At 43.4% G+C, this 24993-nt stretch overlaps 1 protein-coding gene across 1 annotated transcript in view; it reads left to right on the top strand.

The window, feature by feature from the left end:
* camk1da (calcium/calmodulin-dependent protein kinase 1Da) overlaps positions 1 to 24993 on the top strand; it is a 54157-nt gene that overhangs the window by 2647 nt on the left and 26517 nt on the right. The gene's annotated exons all lie outside the window — the stretch shown is intronic.

Below are 24993 nucleotides of genomic sequence, written 5' to 3'. Positions count from 1 at the left end.
ATCTCTAATGAAGTGACTATTATAATATCCTGTATAGTGTTTCCTGTGATTTTAATGCAGTCCGTGTGGTGTTTATCTATAGGGGACTTGTGCAATGACTTAGGATGATTGCGGTGCTTAAATGTGAGCTTATAGTAATATCTATAGCAGCTTATCTCTCTGGCACGTTCTGTAATATTCCTGGAGGGGATGTTCTTGTTGATGACAGCAAGGCTGTAACAGACCGCAGGAATTTCTCTCTCTCAGCAGCAGCAACAGTCTCACGATTACACTTTCTCTTTCTTTCACCTGGGTCATAAAGGAGATCTATACTCTCCATGTTAGGACAATTTTTGTCTTGTCTTCTTCTTCTTCTTCTTCTTTCTTGCTCCATCTTTTCTCGTCCGTCGTCCTCTTCCCTCTCCTTCTCATTTCAAACAGCAACAGAAAACAGGTTGACGCCCCCGAGATCTCTTGACTGCTAGTCCCTATAAGCGTCCGTCTGGCCGCTTGCTCTGTTTTCTCCCCTGCTGTGTGAGGAATGAGGCTGCGTCTGTTTGGACCGCGGCCCGGAGGGGGGACACGAAGGGCGGACAGAGATTGGGATTAACTGCACAGGGATTAGGAAAACTTCCCCTGAATAGAAGGAAGTTCAATCGTGTTGTGTAAGGACTGAGTGGAAGATGGACGGCGAGCTGGCTGGAGTTTGTGTCTCCAAAAAATCACCTGAAATTTGGACCGGATGTGAAAAACACACACACACACATTTGGGATGCAGACTGGTACAGGACTCACTGATCTGAAGCCATGTTGTAGCCACACATTAACCAGAGCTGCTGAGGGATCTTTGAACCTGATGCATCAGCAGAAAAGAGGAAGGAGGGAGTGTACAGTATGTGTGTGTGTGAGATGGAATAGAGATTTGCGATTAGGATAGAAAAGAAGGATGAAGGATGAAGGATGAAGGAGAGGAGGATGAAGAGGAGGAGAGATGGTAGCTGATGAGAGTTTGAGTAGGGATGACAGCAGCAAAACCAATCAACAATTTGTTTTTGTGCCAGCTGATTGGACGGCCAGCCAAAGAGACGTGGTCAGCAGGGTGAGCAGGTCAATTTCAGTTGTGTTCAAGTGCAGCAGCACACGTGGGAATACCGAAGACTCGTCCAAGTGTTACCGCAGTCAAAGAACGTGTATTGATAAGAAGTGAAAGTCGGTCTTGAGCTTTTGCCCTGCGTGTTAGTTTACCAGCCTACAACTACATTAAATTCTGTTTACGTTATGCTACTAGCACTACTAGCTACTGGCCGATAGCCGGTTGTTTGAGACGTTAATACGTCCACCACGGTACAGGCTTACAGCATCCAGCCCATGGGTGTTTTATAAGATAATAAAAGTGATGAATTACAGCCAATATATCCATTATTACAGCCGCATGCAGCTAGCAGGAAGCTGGCAGAACCAGATATGTCATATAAGCGTGCAGGCAAACAAGCGTTTATTATGCCGAGGATAAATAACTGGATATTAGTGACCTTTATAACTTTTAGGATATAATTATTTAAATGAGGGCTATTTAAGTGTTCACACTGGGAAGTTGATTTACCTAAAAAAAATGATCTTTTACAGATTTACAGACGTCTCTTTATACATCCATGGCCATAAACCCATTGCCATTGTCAGTCCATAATGGCGGCAGTGTGACCGCAGTTTCATCTCTTAGCTTCTATACTCTTTGCTGCAGTGTTGGATGTTTTCTGCGTCAGCAGTTCTGAGCTGCATCTGTCCTGACAGGATGTGATGTCACAGATCTGACACTGACCCATCATATTTCGTCTCCCCACATTGAATCACCCTTGCAAACACTGGCTAGTGTGTTAATGTGTGTGTGTATTTGTGTGTGTGTATGTGCATTTAAACACCTCCTCTGTCCTGGGTCTTAATACCCTTCCTCAGCGTGTGACATGCCGTTTTGCCGGCGTGTACATGAGGCTCTCCTCGGTGTCTTATTACCCTCCCCTGGTGTGTAAGCCTGTGTGTGTCCCTGTCGGTCACTATTCAATAATTCAATACCGACAGGAGTGTGTTCTTTGTGTGTGGTTGTGTGTGGGAGTCTCAGGTAGGCCACAGCTCTCAGCAGGAGGGGGTCACAGTAAAAACATTTCAGTGTGCTATAACTCAACGCCGTGTTTGGATTAGCCTCGTGTTTTAGACTGTGGGTCAAGGCTGGAGGTCACAGACTTAGTGGACGCAACGGAAGGTCTTTTCCAAGAAGCACAGACGCAGCGAAGACAAAGTGAGAGTCGGTGTGATAGAGACATAAAGTGGTGGCCGTGATGGTGGTGCATTGTGGGAACGTCACTGTGCCATCTAGGGCACGCTGCCCTTAATTGATGCTCCACTTCCCTGCTGCTGGCACTGTTCTCTCCACTGTTCCTGGGACTGCAGAGCCCCCCGCCCTCCCCATCCTGTCTCTCTTTATGTCTCTATATATCTCCCTCTTTATGTCTGCAGCTCTGACATACACCTCCCAGTGTGTCCCTGCGTGTTAAACTTACCTTTTTTGGACTTTTTTGCAGCCATGATGCAGATTTTCAAGTTTCCCTTCTTCTATCCACCGTTATAAATAGCATCTTATAAATAGAACAAAAGATGATTGTTTGCTACGTGACAAACTCATCTTCATCAGTGGATTGCTGGCCAACTTCTTAACAGCGTGTGCGTGTGCTAGTACTGTTTGATGTGCGTGCACAAACACAAATTCTACCACATTGGAGTGAATTTGAATCCTCCGTATGTCACCAGGCTTGTCCTCTGTTCATCCGTCCATCTGTTCTATCCTCTCCTCTTTTTCCTGCCAGTTCATTCCCTCTCTCTCAGGCCGTGATTGGTTGTTGTTGTTGTTCTTCTTCCTTGTTGTTTGTTGTTGCTGATGATGATTTTGTTTAGCGTAATGACGCAGTTGTTCTTGTTGTCATCAGTCATTATGTAGGTGGGGGGATTGCTGATGTAACTGAAATTACGTGTGTTGTTTTGTTACCGTGATGATTCACTGATGATGTTGTCGGCATTGTTGATTCTGCTGACGTACGTCGACAATCACATCATCTTGGTTTCTGTTGTGGACAATAACAAGATGCCAACAAAGGTGTTGATGACGTGGTTAGTGGTTTTGATGAGTGGCAAAATGTGTTGTTTTTTGATGCTATTAATGTTTTGACCTTGATGATACTTATGTGATTATTTTAGTTATGACCACTGTTGATAAATATATTGATAATGCTATTGATGTTTTTGGAGTTTTGTTGGTAATAGACATTTTGTGTTATTGTTTATACCTCCTCTTAGTTGGTTGACTTTTCTGTTGTTTTGGTGTTAGTCAACTAAGATTTCTTTAGTCAATTGGTTGTTTTTTTATGCTGTTTTCATGCTGAATGATCATGCTTCAGATTTTATGCAAAAAAAAAAATCGCAATATATCACCTTGCATACAGTATCGCAATATATCACAATATATATAGAATTGTAACCCCTATATCATGAAACGTATCGTATCGCCAGATTCTAATTCAAACGATCAGATTTAGCCAGATTATCTAAACCACTTTATTTAGAGGTGAAACTGAAAGTGAACACACCCAAACTCTCTGCGTTACCACAACTTTAACTTGGTCAGCGAATTGCTGATATATTACGAATATGAATTATAGCCAATAATACTCCAAAAATAGCCAAGTCATATAAAGCTTAATAGTAATGCTGTTGTTATTGTTGCTTTGTTGATGACTCTGTTGCTATTGTTATCCATCATTGTTGGAGTTAATACTTTAGTCTGTCTTCTAGTTACAGACGAGTGGAGGATCTCAACACAGATTAACACTATATGCGGTTTGGCATCTCAGTGCTACTAAATTTGAGCTACACGCACACATACACACACACACACACACACACACACCCCGCCCACACACACTGAGCAGGACATTTAAAAGCAGCAGAGGGGAAAAGTCACTTTTTCCTCTTCCTACATGCTGCAAATGAAGCACTTGCTTTTGCCAGCTGTCGGGACTTTCCGAATCACTAAATGCATTTAATGTGAAATTATGTGTGTGTGTGTGTGTGTACGGATGGGGGAGGGGTAACATCCATCTCTCTGCACAGATTGACACGCGTATCCAGACCTCTGAGTATTAATGATTGCAAACTTTAGTCCATTATCGGATCAGCTCTCTATTTTAAGCCTCTCGGCGACCACATCCAGCTTATAATGGCACCGAGCCGAAATCCTGTTGTCTCCGCGTTGCTCTGTCCGACAGCTGCGTGCACGCCTCCGCCGCATGTTGCCGTTCATGTGTGAGGAAGAAGAAGAAGTACGGAGAAAGTTTGTGAATTGCCAAAAAAATTGAGACATTTAAAAAGAAAAACAAAAGACCACTTTTGCAACAGTTACCTCATGCTGTGCCATTAGTCGTACATAAAAAGAGACAGACGTTTGTGAAGCGTGGCATTATGCATCAGAAACACTTCACACTTTTTTCCGTCTGGGGCAGCTTGTCCTGGTATCCCACTGCGACTCTGTGTTTGTCAGCTATGGAAGTAAAACAAAACGCTTTCAAGAACCACAGGTGAAGATGGAGTACTCCCACAAAACACATTTTCCATCCTTTCCTTTTATACAATCTGCTTCAGTTTGTTTCTCCTGGAAGGAGAATTTGGTTTCAGGCCCGTTTCGCAATCCTAAAGGGTCTCGACAACAACATCTGCTGTTGGAGAGGGGACTCGGGGCCGCAGCCTGCTGCTGGGGGACAAATGTTGATTGTTATGATGAAGTTAGCGGTTGGTGGGGTGACCAGATTTTAGTGATCAAGGACGACAGGTTGCTGGGAGGTCAGGAGAGGCGTGTTGCTAGCCGTCTCCCTTCAGGCTATTGGCCTCTCAAAACATTATTAGAAGTCAACAGAAGATTATTTTTGTGGAACATTTGTGACAGCTCTGCTTTCAGCAGAGAGAAGCCACACTGTGTGAATAAGTGCTTGTTGCGCTGTCCCCAAGAAGACAAATATAAAGCCCCGCTGACCTTAGTTTCAAATCTTAAAGAGGACCTGTAATGCTCATTTTCAGGTTGTATTTTGGGTTTCTACTAGAACATGTTTACGTTCTTTAATGTTCAAAAAAGGTTTGTCGTGTTTATCATGCCATTTTGGATGATAACATTTGGCAGGGATGGTGGCTCTGAGTGGTCAAACATCCCTCTTTTGCCTTTAGACTAGGGCTGTCAAAGTTAATGTGATAGCAACGCGTTAACGCAAATTCATTTTAATTGATTTCCAATAATAAATATATATATACATTTGCATAAAGCAGCATATTTTCCCACTACCATGTTAGTAAGAGTATTAAAAACTTGACAAATCGCCCTTTAAGGTACATTTTGAACAGAGTCGATGTGTAAACGTGATTGACACAACTTGAGGTCGTATGTATTTTTAAACATTCATATGCTGTTTACATGACCCGTATCAAATCCAGAATATTGTCATATTCACAATAATAGTGGAGTATTAGAGTTCATGTAAACGTAGTCACTGACTGCTCGGCCTGTGGTCGGACATGAGAGATGACTGTGAGGCTGAATGTGGCTGAAACAGAGCAGACCCCGTTTCCTGTGTCATTAAGTGTTGTGGTTAACCTCAAGGAAATGCTTTCAGACGGCATTGTGTGGTGGAATTACATTGCTCGTAGTTTTACCTCAAGCTCCCAGCATACATTTATATCACGTTAGAATCACTCACACACAGCCGGCACTCCTACAGAGCAGCCTGACGCACTCAGCCGGCAAACCATAACAGTGATTATCTTAAGTGTCAAACTATATAACACATCTGGGCTTCGGGTCGATAGTTAATTCATTCTCAGATTTCCCATGATTCATTTCATCACAGCAGAAGCACAGCTTCATATTCCAACCACACAAAATGTTCGAAGCAGTAAATATATTTCTGTGTGCGCTGGATGTCCACAGAGAGAAAGGGAGGACGTTTATTTATATGAATAATGTGTAAGGTCAATATTTTTTTAAAAGAACTTAAACAGTAAACTCATCGGCTGTGACACCAGCCGACTGCTGACAGATTTCCAGTCTCTACCTGAACAGAAATGCAAGCAGCTTAGCGTATTCTCCCTCGAGGCTCTGCTGCTTCTGACAGTGGCAGTGCAGAATAAAACAAAATACCAGAGCAGAGGAGGAGGAAGAAGATGGTGAAGAAGAAGAGATAGCAGAGTGGAAATGAGGAATTGTAATGAAAAGCAATGAGGGTGGGGAATAGAAGCACACATAGAAGCCTAAAGGGGGTCGGCCTCGGGGGGCCCCTAGGGGAGTCCTGTTCCACCGCTGAAGGATAAATATGTTGGAAGTGATTTTTCTATCGGCCTTCCTTTCCTTCCACCATCTGCTGTCACCAGAAAGAACTCTCTTCCTGCTTTGTGCTTTTAGATTTCCCTCAACTTTGCTCATCATGTAAAATGCTGGTTAGAGGCAGATGATTTTTAATCATAGTAATGATGAATTCACGTTGAACTGCCGCAGCGTTCGGCTCACCTGAGAGACGACTGCCCGGTCGGGAGAGGATGCATGCGGGGCGCTGTGCAGAATCCAGAATGAATCATCAACCAGACAGTCTGGGTCTGTCTCCTCCGCTCTAAGGCTTTGTCCTCTGCAGGAACACGGAGATCTGAGCTTCCCTTTTCTTCCCCGCTCATCTCCTGTTGAGACCGCAGCGAGGCGAGAGGCTGTGCACGGCTGCGAGGTGAATTTAAGAGCGAGACGAGGAAACTTTGCAAAAAAGAGACATATAAATTCAGCCCAGTCCGGAGATGTGATGGTGAATAAAAATGACCTCTGGCGAGATTGCATTATGGTAATCGCCAGAGGTGGCAAAACAAAACTCCATTATATCTCCAGTAAGACTGCAACTAACGATTGTTTTCATTATTGATTAATCTGCTGATTATTTTCTAGATTAATTGAATAATCTTTTGGTCTATAAAATATCAGAAAATAGTGAAAAAGGTCTATCCCAGTTTCTCAAAGTCCAAAGTGATGTCTTTAAATAGTAGTTTCATATGATACCAGTATCTTCACTCGAGCTTCAATGAATTTTAAGAAATTAGTGGCGTTAAATTTGCATTAATGTGTCATTATCGCATGAACTTTGACAGCCGTGGATTGATTATCAAAGTAGTTGTCTATTATTTTTATGTTTATTGACTTATTGTTGCAGCTCTAATCTCCAGGAACCTTCTATCAGTTTGGTCGTGTTGGTACGTGACGTACAGTATGTGAGGGTTCCATGGTAGATGTGATTCAGACTCCTATCAGTAAACGGGCATGCGTGTACATGTTTGGTTGTATGATGTGTGTGACTGAGTCACTCACCATGTAGATGTAGTGTTCATAACATGAATACGATATACAGTATGCTCCTGAACCAGTCCTACAAGAAACAAACTGTGCAAATGTTTTTAGAACATGCTGTTCAAAAGTATCAGTAAGTGGTGTGAAGTTGTTGCATTTGCATTGGTTTTAAATACAGCTTTTCATCAGTAACACTGTATGTGTTGTGTGTCTTGGTTGACATTAGCTCTGATCTGATCTTCACACAATGCGTCAGGGTCGTAGATGGCTATTGCAGATCAGGGACCTGGATCATTTCCCTCATTAAGGCATTTAGATGATTTGTTATGGAAGAACTAATTCACCTTGGGGTAAGGCATGTCTTCTTAACAACTCATCAGGAGATTAAAAATTCAGTGTCAGGCAAGTGTAAAGTAACAACAGAAAACATGACTCTGATAGTGTTGATAGTGCAGAACTTCAGTTCAGTTATGCTCATTCAGTAATGAAGCCCCGATGAGGCGACAGGTGAAGGTAGTCTACGTCAATGTGGACGCTGTTCAGCCTTAAATCTGTTCTATTCTGAAATTGGTTGTGACACCACTTTTGTCCAATCTCTACAGGATGGGTGTAATTAGGCTTTATCTAGCATTACTCTTCAGAATGTGCTAGCTTGTGATTATAAATCAAGAAAATGCATAATCCATGATTTATTGCATTGTAATTGGATGAAATTCATCATTTAGTAAAAGGAATCTGAAACATTTATATAATAATATGCCGTAAATGATCTAATAGTGGGCGATAGGGCAGCACGATGTAATGTTTCAGCATCGACATTGCGTGTTTGCATGTATGCATGCATAATAGTCACATCGCAGGACGTGCAATGTCGGCAAATTCAAACACGTTGTGTATTGTTTCCCATTAACTACTTAGACTATCGACAGCCCTATTTTTTTGCAATTCTCAACGGGTAGGGTCCGCGCAGTCTGCCTGGGGGATTCATTTCGGTGTGGGAGGATCCCCCCGTGCGACCTCTACGCATTTCCTCCGTGCCGGCTCTAGGTCAACTTGGAAAGGCCCGGGATGAAGGTGGCTCCGACCTCACCGCTTCCCGGCTCCATGGACGGGGCCCCCTGTTCCCAGTGCGACTGTCAACTGGGTGGCGGGGGGGGACTGTAGTCAGGGGTCTGCGGCGATGTTGCATGTTAATTAACTTTGTAATTTATTTACAGTAAATTTACTACATTGGCCATGACTTGAAATTGTGTGCTGTTCATCCCTGTAAAAATCCCCAAAGTCCCCAATTCTTTACCTCTATCAGCTCCTGAGTAACATTTAAAATCTAGTTTAAATACAACTTTAGACTGTCCAGCCTTGAGGTGTGATCTAGAGTGTAACTGTGACTAATGGATAAGATGTTCCTTTATCAAATCAGTCGTTAGTTTTATCATGTAGAGTTTTTATTTGCTAATAACTCACCAGCTTCTTGTCTTCATCTAACATTTTATTCACCATAATAACCTCGCTGGGACCTTATCCTAAAGCGATCGGATTGCTGAGATTAATTATAGCGTAACGACGTGTACCCAAATAATATTTGGCCCGGCGTGCAGCAGGTCGCCGTGGTAACCGCTAGCCGTTGCCCATCAGATTGTGAATGATTGCTGCCGTTAATGGAAGCAGCGCCGCAGCAGCTCAACCGCCGTTGGCCGGCACACACTCTGTCTTCTGGACAGGTAATTTAGGGCAGATTGCACGTACACAAACACACATACACCCACAGAAAACACACACACAGACACACACACAGTATGTGAAAGTGTCAGAGAATCCCACACACACACACACGCTGAAGCACAGCGTATTTATGTGAATCCATTTTTTGTTTAAAACATACCAAAACTAACACACATACATAATGTTACTGTAAAATGACACACACACACACACTTTCTGCTCTGGTTACACTTCAGAAGAGTGACACACACACACACACACACACTCACACACACACTCATCTGCACCTTGGAGGCTTTTTCTGTATAATAGCAGACCTACTTTAACAGAGTCCCACTACTGTACTTAGATATGTGTGTATGTGTGTGTGTGTGTGGCTGTTTATCCGGCGCAGCTTGGCCCAGTTACACTCAAGTCGTCCTTGAGAAGAACACAATGCTGCACACACACAAACGTAAACCTCCGAACAGAAAGTGCCAAAGTTTTAAAATGTGTCAGACTGTGTCACAAACTTTAAGCAGAGAGAGACGTTGTGTTTCAGTCGAGGTGTCATTTGTATGCAAAAACTGCTTTTTTTTTACCGTTCGGTCACACCGAGCTGTGTGTTTGTGTGTGTGTGTGTGTGTGTGCGTGCGTGTGCGTGTGTGCGTGTGTGCGTGTGTGTGTGTGTGTGTCGGTATGTGTGTGTGTTTGAGAGAAAATGCTCTATGCGTCATCAGTCTAGTCGGAGCAGCGCTGTCTAGATTTCAGTCATTTATCTGAATGCCACTCGAGCTCTGCACACACACACACAGTACATGTTGGTACGATGACATCATTGTGACTTAAAGCTATAGTAGGCGAGATTGGAGCAAATATGATTTAAAAAAAAGTTATTTTTATAATACGGTAGCTATATCGTGACAGTAGTTCATGAAACAGGTAACCTGAAAAAAATCATGTGCCTCTGTGTCCTCCGGTGCTCCTAACGGCATCTGCAAGATTTCACATACCGGAGGAAAACAACCAGTCCAGCTGCCGTCTATGAGAGCCGGCTGTCAATCACTCGTGAACTCTGACCAAACGGTCAAACTAGGCAGCGCTGATCAAGTATGAATCAATATTCTGTTACGTTAATGCCTATTTCGCTCCTCAAATGTTTTCAGAATCATCTTGTAGTGCACGGTTTAGCTGTAAAATGAGAAAGTTTGTGACGCCGCAATTGGGAAATCTGGTGAAGGAACGCCAAGCTCTGGTCACATGATCGGAGCACAGCCAATAGGAATGCTCTCTCAATGAAATGACCTGTGATTGGTCAAAGTCTCCCGTCACGGGCTTGATGTTTTTAAAGCCTGAAAACAGAGCCATGAGGAGGAGCTGAAGTCTAGTTATCTCTCAGAAGACTTGAATTACAATATGCTGAAAGGTTATTATGGAAGTTTTGCCCAATGATGCCAAAAATATACTGCCTACTGCAGCTTTAATTGATTGAATAGGAGGCATTTTCCAAAAGGTTTGGTGTGTTTTATGGATGTTTTTTAAGCCCTAAGGGGTTAAAAACACGACTATTCAAATACCAAAATTGAAAATCAATTACCTACTCAACAAATGAATAACCGATTACTCAAATATTCAAGTTCCGCCCTACTGTTAAAAGTGTTTTTACACGAAACTAAACAATTGGGAGTCACTGGCTCCTGATTGTCTCATGGAGTTTTCATCATTCGTGGGGGGTGACATCATTATATTTGGTCATATCGTCCAGCCCCGCTTCAATGCTACTGTTTCAGTAACATTTCATTCATTCATTCATGTAGCTGAAACTCCTACCCACCCTTAGTCACAATTGTTTGGCTGCTGGTGGATGCCTTTCTGTCACCTCGAGGCCAGCCGCACCCCGACGGGACTTTCTGCTGCTGTTTACACACCACCCCTTGTTATGTTTGTGTAACTTTCGTTATTGTGATGCCAGCAGCGATTAAATGAATCTGTAATCTATTTAAACAGAGCCAAGATAAAGCTGACTAAATGGTTGTTATGCTTGTACCACGGTCCTGCTAACACCTGTTCTCTTGTGTGTGTGTGTGACCGCGTCTGGGTGTGACGGAGGTATATTTGGTTAGTGTATGTGCACGAAACAGATGGAGCTCCTGGGAAAGTGAACGCATAGTTTCATCAGAAGGGAAAACAAGTGTGAGCATGTGTGTGTATCCGAGTGTGCCAATACTTTGCTACCAAAAAAAAGCAGCAGCAGCCACATCACGACTTCAATATTTGCAATAGGCTTGTTCCTACTGATACAACCAATAACAGTAGAGGCCGTCTTTATCACGAATCTCTAAAGCAAACATGTAGCTCTCCATCATGGAGGAAGATTTGCTTGTTAATGACTAATTTCCATGTGTAACAGCCAGACTGGAAACAAAGCGCTGCTTTCTAACAGCTTGTTGCGGTGAGGCTGTAGAGCCCTTCAGTAACACTCTCGCTCATGTTCTCATTGAGTCAGTCTGTGATGGTTCCGTAAGGTGATATCATATTATAATACTGCTTCAATTAGACCGAGCTGATGTCAGACCTCAGCTTTGAAATGAAAGGATTTGCATCTCTTGTTGTACATTTTGTACCTTTTTGATTTTGGATTGCCGGTATTTAGGGAACATTATACGTTTAAAGGACGAGGTGACCGTGTCACTCTACCAACAGAGGAAGTCGGGAGGAAGTTGATACGTTGGCCCCCCCTGCCTCTGAACCAGACTCTGTCAAGATAACAGGAATGGAAACATAATGAAAGGGCTGCATCTCAGGCAAACACAGCGATGTTTACTCCCAGCGTGTGAATCATGTAGATAAAATCCCCTCCGAGCCGACAGGTAATATAGACTGACAATACAGTTGTTTTTTCACCTCTTTTGCAGCTCGAAATTGTTCTCAAAAGTAGTCTTTGCACTCAGGTATCTAGGTCTCTTAAAGGGATAGATCAGGTGTTTTGAAGTGGGGTTGTATGAGGTACTTATGTATAGTCAGTGTATTACCTACAGTAGATGACGGTCATGATGCACCCAGTGTGTAGAAGCAGACAGGAGTTAGTGCACAGAACCAAAGCAATGTACTAAAAGCTAACGTATTTTATCCACCTAAAAGAAAGGCCCACTTCAAAAAATCAATATCAGTTTAAGTGTACGCTATATTTAGAATATTTTCGTCTGGTTTATCGTGCCTTTCCGACAAAAAAACAGGGAACTGAAACCGTTATCTGTGCTCTCGTCAAAACAACCAGACTCCATTGAAAAATACAGTAATTTTACCTCACAGAACACAGAGGGTTGCTGGTCTACTGCTGCCTCAATCTGTTTGTTTGTTTGTGTTATTTCGTGACTTTGGTTAGTTCGGATTCACAAAAGTCTGGTGGCTTTGGCGAGAGCATAGACGGATACAACAGCTTCAGTTTCCCGTCGGAAACGTAGCATACACTTAAACTGATAATGATTTTTTTAGGTGGCTAAAATTGCTGCCCCCGTCCATAGCAGTACATTGCTTTGCCACCGTGCGGTAACTCCTGTCTGCTTGGAGAAATGTAATACTCTGACTATGGATAATTACCTCATACAACCCCACTTCAAAACACCCAAACTATCCCGTTAAGGCCTGGCTGGATTTGGGTCGTTACCAAGGTTACAATGGAGTAAATATCAAGTGTTAACTTGACGGCAAACAAGCCCACATTCCAAAATTGTTGACTTAAGTTGCTCCATACATGTGGCCTAGGGCTGCACAATTAATCAAAATCTGATCTAAAATAGCAAAATATGGCCGATTAGAATTTATCAAATCGCAGGAGGTGCAATATTTGTCCACACATTATATTCTACAGACTTAGGAAAACATATTTGTTTGGTACAGATCCCCACAAAGATCACAACATAATCATTTTAATAAGTTATACAAAGAAAGTGAGAATAATGTTGTAAACGTTATCCTTCCTGGGGCGACCTCTAGCGTATCATCCCGGCTCTCCTGTCATTCTCAAGCTACACTAATAAAAGCCCTAAAAAAATTATCTTGAAACAAATAAATAAATAATTTCCTCCCCTAATGCGACCCCTCCTCTCAGGCCGGTTATTGAGAAATGAAATGAAAAGAGTCTTCCTTCTCATCTCCTCACAAATCCAGTTTCACTATCGTCATCACTATTTCCTCACCAGTTATTAGAGCTGAGGACCTCCAACATGGCCTTCAACATGTCAGGTCATGTCTTCTTATTTCTAGTCAGGAAATGCTGCTTCACTCCGCGTCTCCGTCTCCCCCATCTTCCATTCCTGTCCACCCCCCCACCCTCTCCTCTCTATGCCTCCCTCCCTCCCTCGCTCAGCATGGTTCCTGTTAAACTGACAGGGAGTCTGCGGTGCTGTGCTGGCACTGTTCATGTCGCTGTCACTGCAGTCAGCCTTGTACCTTTTTGCCACATTTGATGCTGTTGCGGGCCGTCTACTGTATGTGAACGTGTGTGTGTGTGTGTGTGTGTGTGTGTTAGTGTTTGTGTGTGTGTGTGTGTGTGTAAGTGATTTGGGGAATCTCCCAAGGTCAGAGGAGACAAACTGCTGAGTCACCCACTGCTCCATCATCAAAACAGCTTTCATGCTGCGGCAGTTTATTAAAGTAATGCTCTGTTGTTTATATTTTAGATTTAGACCATTCTTTAACGTTACATTTATATAAAGAACATTTTCATTACCCAATACTCATCGATCTGACGTCCCACGTAAAGCGTTGCTAATGTTTGTGCCCGAAGCACATGCTTCTGCTTGTCTGAACAATGTGAAATATCATAGCGTGTGTAGCATTACAACACAAGAACAACCCAACACCAAGACTACTCTTCTGGTTTGGCAAGAGAGAGAGAGTTAAGACAGTAAACATCCCCTTATGAGCTCCTCTAATAGCTACTTCCACCAGCTACTGTTCGCTTTTTACTTTAAGAGACCATAACAGGATGTTATTCGATGGATTCGCAACCACAAGCGACCTCCTTTCACGTTATCCATCTGATCCACTGAGTGATGTTGCCGGGCTGGTTGGTTGTCATTAGGGATGCACCGATACTGTGCTCATGTACTCGTACTCGTACTCGCAAAACGGCTCCGATACAACCTTACAGCGGCGTGGCGTGTACCTCTCGTCACCGTCTTTCGGGTCCTCACGCTCCACCTCCCTGACGGTGCGGGCGAGACGGGCCGGTGGTGCGCGTTGGCGAAGGTCTGCGCTCTCAGAGTGCAATTCTAGTTCATCATGTTTTCCCATTTATGTTTTCTCCTTTTTCATGTAACATGTTCATCATTTTTGTCTTAAAAACATCCGCTGCACTCATGATTCGCTCCTTGCATGCTCTCACAACTCATTCTACATACAAACATGGATTCAAAATCATGCATCATGCACAAATGACCACACACACACACACACACACACACACATACGCAGTCTCTCGCTTTCACACACAACATGGGATTACCCAGAGTCCAAGCAGCACGTCCCTCCTTACACACACACACACAGGCTGAAGTTGTTACCATGGTGATTATTGTAAACAGAAGGGAAGTCTCCTGACATCCCAGTAGTGGTCAGGGCTGTTGCCATGGCAAATCCATACCTACGAGGCCGCGTTAGTGTGTGTGTGTTGCCCGTGCATGTGTGTTCATGTGATGTGAACACGCGGGAAGCATCATCTTTCATTCTTTCCTGTTTAGTCACTCCCTTTTTCCACTTAATTACAGGCTTGAATTTGGTTTCTCTTGTCTCAGGGGAGTCCTGTTCATCAGGCTTTGTAGCTTGTACAGTTAGAAAAAACAATTTCATGACAATTTGTTTATCTAAGAAGAATAATTAACTGAAACAAGAAAATTAAACAGTTAAATCAGAAACATTTTCAAGTAACAAACACTGAACATTCGGGGGGAACAAAAAAATAATGATACAGCCAAAGAAGGCATTACTTGTTCTGTGTCACCTGTGAATCTGATAGCTCACAGTTCAGGTCCAGATAACAGCGTGTTTTGTCTGCAGGTTGGAGGAATCCAGTGTTCAGATAAACATCTGTTTTTTTTGTTGAAACTCTGTTTTGGGTTCCTCTGAATTATGGTTTTGCATCGTGTTCCATATCTCAGAACACATACCAAAGAGTAGAGAAGCAAAGAGGTGAAACTCTGGAGCTTTTTTGAGGTGGGTCAGGGTTTATTTCACAACAATGACCGGCTCGCTGTACATTATCCCTTACATAATACACCCATGGGGCTGTATGCTGTAAGCCTGTACCGTGGTGGTTGTATTAACATCTCTGTTCCCAAACAACTGGCTATCAGCCACTATCTGGTAGTGCTAGTAGCATGACATAAACAGGATTTAATGTAGTTGTAGGCTATTTTACGTAGGGTAAACGCACATCCTCTTATACATCCATGGTCTGTGGTGTATTGGACATCTATTTTGGAGGTCCTTGTCATGAAAATTTGAAATTGCTCTCAAAATCTATGTGCTGCGCATTGATACATCTATTCTGACTGTTTATTATCATATCAATGGTGACCTGAAGTAATCTCTCCCTGCATGCATCGGTTCATGTTTCTCCCGTTAATGATTAATTCTGGGCTACAGAGCTCTGCATGCATGTCCCATCTGTTGCGGTATTGCTAATGGAGTGGAGCCCATTCTTCACACCCGTACGGACGGCGGGTTAGATTACAGCGTCTTGAGCTTTTAGACCAAACTCTGCTTCTGTTTAGTGGATTTTTTTTGTCTTAATTGCACAGAAGACTGTACAGGCATTTTATCTCAGCGCTCTCTCTCTCTCGTCTTCATCTTCTGCCTTCGGAGCCACAGTGAGAATACAGACTATAATTGGCACTTAATTGCTGCCGTGGCAACGGTGCTATTTAAGCCTACGCACTCTGCAACTAAGGCATATAGCGCGTGCACACACAGTCACGAAAAAAAAAAAAGAGGAAGGAAGACACACGAGGAAGGAGGCTCTTAGCTCGGTTTCCCTCATTTCACTCCGAGCGTTTATAGAGACTTGTTGTGGTGGTGAGGTTTTGATGAAACCTGTGTGTGTGTGTGTGTGTGTGTGTGTGTGTGTGTGTCAACAGTGTTTATATGTCACCTGTCCTGCTTTTTCTGCTCCACTGCGTTTACACAGAAGCCGTAATGAAATCCGTGACCATCACACCTTTGCCTCCCGTTGCCATAGTGATTCACATCCGCAGTCCGTCCACCTGCGGGTCAGAACCCTACAACCTGTAGGTCCTGAGAGGGGACGTGAGATGATGAAACATTCATACTCTGTAAAGTTGTTGCTGAATTCATTTAATCTAATTAAAAATAATTACATTATTAATTAATTAATTAACATTCCGTGACTATTAACGTCCAATATTGTACCTCATCTCAAATAACCTTGCAGGTTGTACCTAAATATTAAAAAGGGAGCACACATTATCTGAAAATATATTGTTCTGAAAGTAGTTGTAGTGATTTATGAATTCAATATATTCAAGTTTAAGATGAATGAGAAAAATATTCAGTGTTTTGCATGACTTCATTCACATTTATGTTTTGACTGTGCTATAGTAGTGGGGGTATGTTATGTTTCCTTAATGTTGCTATGGCAACCTGACTTCTATGAATCCCCATCATCTTCCGTGTCGCCACTGAGTTCACCTGCCCGCTGCCGTGCACAGAGACCTTCTCCACACACACTGCTCAGTGTGTAATAACGGGCTGCGTTCACAGCCAGCGAGTTCTGAGCGGTTTCCCTGAACTATGCTGACGAAAACTGTGGTGGCAGAGACTCCTGGAAATGTGAGTTCCAAGAAAATGTGAGTCTCTTGAGATACAAGAAAGGGCCTTCAAATGCAAGGCACTAAGGGGGGTGAAGGATGAAACTTAATTGTTAAAATCAAAACCCTGGCTGCTTTGCAATTGGGCAATTTGAGCCTAAATAAACCTAATACTATACAGTGGAAACCGCTTACAGTGATCACGCTCACAGTGATCAGCCACTTGGGACAGAATCATTCCTGTTCAAACGCTATTTAAATAATTCTCTTGTAGTAATCAAGTAGTCTGCTTGCAGTGTTTATTTTGGGTCTTTCCTCAACCGGCTCTGCGGCACACATGCAGACCAGCGTCCGTCTCCCGTCATGCCGCTTCCGGGTGAGCAAGTGAGGAGCCTGGGCAAAAGGGGCGCCGTTCATCTGCATGCACGCTTGCACTGCAGAGCCGGCCTATTTCTCACTTAAAATGTTTTCAGAAGTAGATTTTGGTGTTGTTTCCAACACGTTTCCTGTTTGAAACAGCAAGCAGAAAACCAGGGACCAATCAGATGCATTCCAGGACGTAACAGGACGCATTAGCCTTGACACTACAAAGGTTATGTGGTTAAATGCGTCCCAGACCACCTCTGCAAGTAGTTTGAGTGATCGGACACTTGTATTTAGCGCCGCCCGCTTGTGATCTGATCGGCCAAGATGCATGTTAACACCAGGTGTAAACAGGGTCTCCGTGTCGTCGTCAATGTCGCCCTCTCTCCTCCCTATCTGCTGCGCACAAACCCTCCAATCACTTCACTGTTATTCTGTCTTTGCTTTGGGTTTTCCTTCTATCTTTTTTCTCATTTACAGCTTATCAACTACATCAATGTGTTTGTGTGTGTGTGTGTGTGTGTGTGTGTGTGTGTGTGTGAGTGTTTCAGGAACTGGCCCATCTTTTCATTGACATCATCAAGACAATGACACACAATCCAAGCAGATTACTTTGTATTCAAAGCACATGAAAATAATGGTGCCGTGTGTTAATGTGTGCGTACGTGGTCTGCTCAGTGATGACGGTAGTTTGGCGCCGTATAATTGTCCTTGTCCATGCTCTGTCATTACCAGCCCTTCGGATGTGTGTGTGTGTGTGTGAGTGTGTGAGAAAGAGAGAGTGTGTGTGTGTGTGTGTGTGTGTGTGTGTGTGTGTGTGTGTGTGTGTGTGTGTGTTTGTGAGTTCATTCAGAGGCAACTGCTTCTGCTTTGATTAAACTGCTAAGTATTGATCGGGCAGGAGCAGACCTACAGAGCTGACATTATCCCTCTCTGCATGAATATGTGTGTGTTATTGTGTGTGTGCACGTGTGTGCATGTGTGTGTGTGTGTGAGCCATATGCATTCCCAAAGCTTACCGGTTCTTCCCCAGCTGCCTTTTTTTGTACCACTTTTGTCATTTAGCTCCCATTGTCATCCGTTAAATCAATATTTTTTGAGACTCTCTACTTGATTTCATTTTAATAAACAGCGCTGTTGCATTTAGACTTCAGATCGATGGTATTACAGCCAGAATTAAACTTAACTTAAAGATAAAAGCCCTTCACACAGTGCTAGGAGCAGTGGAAGAGAACATTTAGAAAGATTAGGACGGCGTTAAGAAGCTGATAAAATGCTGCGTGAAGTGGATGCAGGAGGAGAAGTGTCCTCCAAACACTGAATAACAGGGAGTTAACAACAGATTAGATCGTGCAAGGGACGGTCTTTGTGCTTGAGCAGCAGTCTGATCTTGTGAGAGACGCCTTAACATTTTTGCACTTAGTGGATTAATACAGCTACTGTGCACCATTAATGCCTCGATTCATGTCAGTTCCTCTGTACCTGACCACTTTGTGAGCCGACAGAAGCGCATTAATGGACTCTCTGGATACGTGTCTGCATCACTGACTCTTGTTTAACAACCTGTTTATGTAGGTTTGTTAGTACGGGTGTTAAATCATGACAATTAGACAAAAAGCTCGAGCCATTTTCACTCCATCATTACGATGCTTTATCTATCAAATGGAGGGTTTTATAATAGTCAATTAATGCGCTTCAGCAGAGAGATAGCAATTGAAACACAACCCCGGTTTAGCTGAAAGTTTATCAGACAGTAAAACACTGTGGATTACAATACTAGGATACTATAATATAATACTAGGATATCAAACTGAAGCAGTTGTTGATCACTCGCAGCCCCTACCGGCCGGTTAAGAGGAATGAGCAGTCAATGACGGTATAAAGCAAAATAAAATAAAATATGTTTTGCAAAAATTGTGACTCACTGCAATCACGAGAGGTCCTTGAGCATACAGTCATAAATGTGCACAAAAAATATGACGCTAATGGGTCCAGTAGTATGCGAGATAACCTGCGGACAGACAGACACACACACACACACACGACTAAACGCATGATCTCCCTCCAGGCTTACACCTAGCGGAGATGATTAATCGAGAAAATAATAGGCAGATCAATCAAAAAAGATTGTTTCTCACGGTCCTAGTCTGAACCGAAGTGGCTCTTTATAATCCCTCCTGGATAATATATGATTAACTATATTGATCCAATGCAGGGAAATTGAAGTGTCACAGCAGCAAAAGAAGCTATAAGAACAGTACACATCATGAGCATATAATACTGTGTATACAAAATGTAGCACTGAAAAGAAAAAAGTACTTAGTAGTATAATACACCATGCATAATTAAACAAGGCATTGCATTAAATTATTAATTAGAAAAATTGCACTTGGTAGAATAGAATTGGATGGTGGGTCCTCAAATAGAAGTGTTTTTATCATGAAATACAGTTATTGCTTGTGTAGCAGCAATTTATGTAATCCAATTGACTCGTGTTGTTGTTGTGGTCCATTGAGATCAGCGGTGATAGAACAGTCTGACAGCAGCAGGCACACAAAAGGCCTGCGGTAGCGTTCCTTAACACACTGCAGATGGAGCAGCTTGTCACTGAAGGAGCTGCCCAGATTAATCAGGGTTGCGTGTCGGGGGTTGGAAGGTGTTGCCCATGATTGCCCGGAGTTTTCTCCTCTATGGAGCCCAGAGAACGTCTCAAGACCGAGCTGGCGTTTCTAGATTCTTGTAGGTAGGTACAGGCGATATGGCAAAAATATATTTTTTTTCATGCTGGTTTTAAAGACAATTTTGCAAGTTACTGAACATTACAGCCAAACTAATTTCCCCATTTTAAAAAAAATACAGCCCTATAAGCTCTTAAAAAACATAAAGAAAAAGAATAACAGATCATTAAGGCCAAACATATTTTAATCAAGTGTGCAGACTTTTGCATGAATCCCATCCCAAAATGAACATTGGTTTTAAAAGGTAAACAACAACACTCAAGTAAAGTGCACTCTTGCTACATAACATTAAAAGAACTGAAATGTAAATCAGGTAGTTTATTAGACACAGATCAACAGGTGGAATATAGACAGCCGTAATAAATACTACTGTCGTCTCTGTCTGCAAATAGAAAGGTCGACACATACTGTAACTGACAGAGCCTCTAAATCAGGGGAACAGTGACTGTCAGTCTGTCCCCCCTTGGCTCTTACAGTATCAGAATCTTTGCTTTGGTCCAGGCGGTGGATTGTGCGGCCTTCTAGCTGCACAGCAGCGTCGGGTATCAGCGGGTGAAGCCAGGTTTCCGTTATTAACATCACGCAGCAGTCCCTGGCGGACTTGTTATCTGCCATCTGTTGCTCCAATTGGTCCATTTTGTGAACGATGGATCTGGCGTTGGAGAGAAAGATGCTTGGTAGCGGTGGTTTGTGTGGACGCTTCTTTAGCCTCGCCAGCAGCCCCGCCCGGCATCTCCCTTTCTGCTTCCTCTTTCTACGTCGCCTACGTTGCTTCTCGGAGCCGATAACAATCGTTGATGTGGAGATGTCCGCTTGTAACGGCGGTACTGTGCTGTAATCCGACGTTGATTAAGTCTTGACGACTATACACATGCTTTGCCTGACGAAACTTGACAAGCAAATTAAGCATACACACAACAATAAGCACCAAACTAGGAAGCGAAGAGCTGCTGCACTGACAGCGCGCCGTCATCGTGAAGCTCCCAGCAATGGCAACTGGTAGAATGTACACTGTAGCACGGTTCTACGATCTCGCTGTGAAGGCAGATCTTAGAGACATTTTAATCACGATTCACGATCTGATATCGTCTTATCGCACACCCCTTTTCATCTATTTGCCGACAAGGCGATTATCGGTACATTCTTTTTTTGCTTTTCAGTAAAACACAGAAGAATCCGATGACTGAACAACTTTTTATAATGAAGTATTTTCAGCTTGACATTGAGAGGCACTGATGGCTGCTGTCAGTCTCCATGTTAAATGTGTCACTGTCACCTTGTCAGCCTATTCCAGTCTCTCTGTTCCTATCTCTGTCTTACAGTGTGTGTGTGTGTGTGTGTGTGTGTGTGTGTGTGTGTGTGAGATAGACTCTTCCCCTGTTGGATATGCACTTGATGGAGAAACGCACGCATGCACACACATGCACCGTTGCTGCCAATCCATTTCCTGCGCGGCGCACTGACGGAGGCAGTGGAGCTCGACTGACACAATTACACAGGTTCATACAGGAGGAAATGCAATCATTGTTGCCGCGGGTAACGGCAAGCGGGAACTGCCAGCCGGTCAACCCCCCCGACAGACACGCACACACGCACACACACTCATCCCAGTTTGTGAACTCAGCTGCCAGATGTTATACAAGCCCCCTTTCTCCAATCAAATGAACCCCACAGGTCCTTTAGGGTGATGTGTGTGTGTGTGTGTGTGTGTGTGTGTGTGTGTGTGTGTGTGTGAAGTGGACCATGCTGTGTTCCTGCTGTTGTGGTAGTGTGTGTGTGGTAGTGTGTGTGTGTGTGTGTGTGTGTGTGTGTGTGTGTGTGAACCTGCGAGTAGCTTATTTATCGGGTCCATTCTGCCTCCATTCACATTTGTAGCTCACACACACACGCAGCCGTGTAGTTCTATCTTTGTGAGGACACTCATTGACATAATGTATAGCCCCTTAGCCCCTAGCACTAACCTTAACCATCACAACTAAATGCCTGACTCCAACCCTTACCCTTACCCTAACCCAGGGGTCATCAACCTTTACTATCAAAAGAGACATTTAAATGCTCCTTAGAGTTGGGGGTGAGTGCGTATGTGTCCTCATTAACATTACATTTGATCCAGTGTTATTATAAAGATGTGGACAATAGCAGTTTTTAACTGATTCATAACACATTATCACTAAATTATTTCACACCGCTTAATTAAAGTCCTGGATCTACTGAGAAAATCACAACGCGTAGCACAAAAGCAACCGCAGCTGCAGCTGCAATCTGCCCACCTGTGAAGATTAATAAGAGCTGCAGCTGTGTGAAAATGTAAGTGTCATAATCACCAATAGCTCTGGTTTAAAATGGAGTTAAAGCTAACCGGTAGTCTCTGAGGCAATGGGAACCGAGGATAGTCTCATCGTAATGACTCTCGTAGTTATGCTGCTGATTATTTGTTTATCAGACATAATGTGTTTGTTCTGTACTGTAATAATTATGGGATTATTGGGATTATGGGGGAGGGGATTTTAGTGCAGATTAAGGCTGAGGTCACGTACTGTCGGTCGGGTAGAAGACACCCCATACGGAGTGTGTGGGAGAGAGATTGAGAGGTTATGAGCATATGTATCCCTGTGTGGCTTGTTTTTGTCAATGGATGCTCATTCATGTATGTACCAGTCTCTTTCTCTGTCTCTCTGTGTCTGGGGGTGACCAGTGAAAAGCTCCAAATGTGTGTGTGTGTGTATGGAAGCGAAGCAACGATACAAACATCACGGCCCACCAGTTTTGTCCGGCTTTGACGTCACCAAAACCCACAACAGCCATTATCAGTGCAAAGCAGGTGTCTGTTTCTGCGTGCGTGCGTGCGAGGCATTCAAAGCGCTCTGATTGGTCGCCGGACAGTCCACCTTGATCACCAGGGGCAACCGGCAACAGTATGATCACTTGTCACTGTAAAAAAAGATGTGTGCAGCAGCGTTGAGGTGAGAGACAAAGGGAGGATGACAGAGGGAGGGAGGGAGTGGAGGTGAGAAGAGAGCGAGGTTCTCGCTGAGAGGCGTGAGAAAAACAGCAAGAGCGAGCACTTCGGAGAAGGCGGCGACGAAACCGTTTACCATTTGTGATGGCACGCTGGCGTTCTTGAGGCCAGTCAGTCGCCCTCGTGGCAGATGGGCGGCTCGTCAAATGTGCATCGCTCTAAAAGGGCTCGAGGGGCTTCCTGCACAGCAGCACATATTGATGTGATAGAGAGCTCATTCACAACAGCCTCTTTCCACTCGGTCGATGAGCTCAAAACACACTTACAGCACAAATGTACACACCGAAATACACATAACAATGGATGAATGAAAGCCTCAGCGTGGAGGAGGAGGAAGGTGTGATGAAGTGCGGGCTGTATGGAAGGCAACCTGATGCGAGAGTTATTTTCCAAGCAGGCAGGCGTGTAACATGGAAGTTAATTTCATGAAATAAGAATAATGTTTCATCAACAGAGGGTTAGTAGAGCAATCTTAAAACACAGTTGGACACTTTCTTTCTTTTTATTACACGGCTTTGTTGAATACTCGATTCTGATTGGTCAATTCCGCAGGGATGGACCCCAGTATTTGTACGTTTCAGCGAATTGTTTTGGTTTTACAGCCCACAACAGCAGACCGTAAAGTTAGCAGCTAGCTGGTGAACATAGTGGAGCGTTTAGCAAAGAGCTATTTCCCTAGTAGAGAACAATACAGAGCTAAAATACGATTTAATATTGACCTTACGTTCATTATATGGCCAGAAACACGACTCCAAATAAATGCTAATGTTTCTGCTGGATGTGTAGATCCGTAACTGTTTGCCATAGACTGTATATATAAGAAGTAGACGTAGTCAACGTGACATCGCCCATTGGTTTGTGGACTATGGTTTTAAAGCCTCGAGTTCTGCATTTTGGCCATCGCCATCTGTGACACTAGAGGGTGGAGTACAACCGATCGCTGAAGACATTTTTAGACAACCAAAATGTCACAATTAACTTTCATGAACTGAAAACACGGACAACTCCCTTACCGAACAACGCCGTGGTAGCGACCAGTCATTCACAAGGTAGCCACGCCCTAAAGCATCCCCTGCTTTATGGTCTATTTGACTCTAAATGGGTCCATAATTTACTAAATGAACATCATGCTGTATTGAAGAAGACTTGAAACTAGCGATTGAGACCATAAACTCATGTTTACAATGTTTACTGAGGTAATAAATCAAGTCAGAAGTAGGGTCATTTTCTCATAGACTTCTATACAATCAGACTTCTTTTTGCAACCAGAGGAGTCGCCCCCTGCTGGCTGTTAGAGAGAATGCAGGTTTAAGGCACTTCCGCATTGGCTTCACTTTTCAGAACCGGAGGTTGCCACACTGCTGTTTGCTAACACATTCACCACAACAACTTTATAAGGTGTCAATGTTGTGTGGACAACAAAATGCAGTAAACTTGTAAATCTCTCCACAGACGGGTCATTCTGGCACCTTATTGCCCTGAATGCACAGTTTCTGTCCTACATTAACAAGCTCATATCAGACTAAAAGTTCAGAAGTATATAGCTTAGCAGCCAGGCCATGAAGTGCCTTAAAAGAGCCTTCATGTGGCCTTAAAATTCAATGTTATTGTGCATTTAGCGGGGCCTTAAAACGTGAAAAATCTGGATTTGTGTCAGCCGCGGGGTCGCCTGAATGTTGTACAGGAAGAGATGACAGAGGGAGAGACAGGAGGAGGGGAGAGAAACACAGAGAGAGAAGAGATAAGGATAGAGAGATGTTCACCCTAATGCGACATCAGTGAAGCTGACGGCAGATCGACACAGGAGTCAACGCGCGGTTCAGGCAGATTAACTCGCAATGGGCTCATCTTCATTCATCGCCCTGCTTGTCTCCCCTGGCGCGCACACACACACACACACACACACAGAAGAAACTGAAATACATTTTGCCTAATATCGGTGCCATGATTATT

This window comes from Sebastes umbrosus, chromosome 23, assembly GCF_015220745.1.
Source record: "Sebastes umbrosus isolate fSebUmb1 chromosome 23, fSebUmb1.pri, whole genome shotgun sequence".
Lineage (NCBI taxonomy): Eukaryota > Metazoa > Chordata > Actinopteri > Perciformes > Sebastidae > Sebastes > Sebastes umbrosus.
This window is presented reverse-complemented; position numbering and strand designations above follow the sequence as displayed.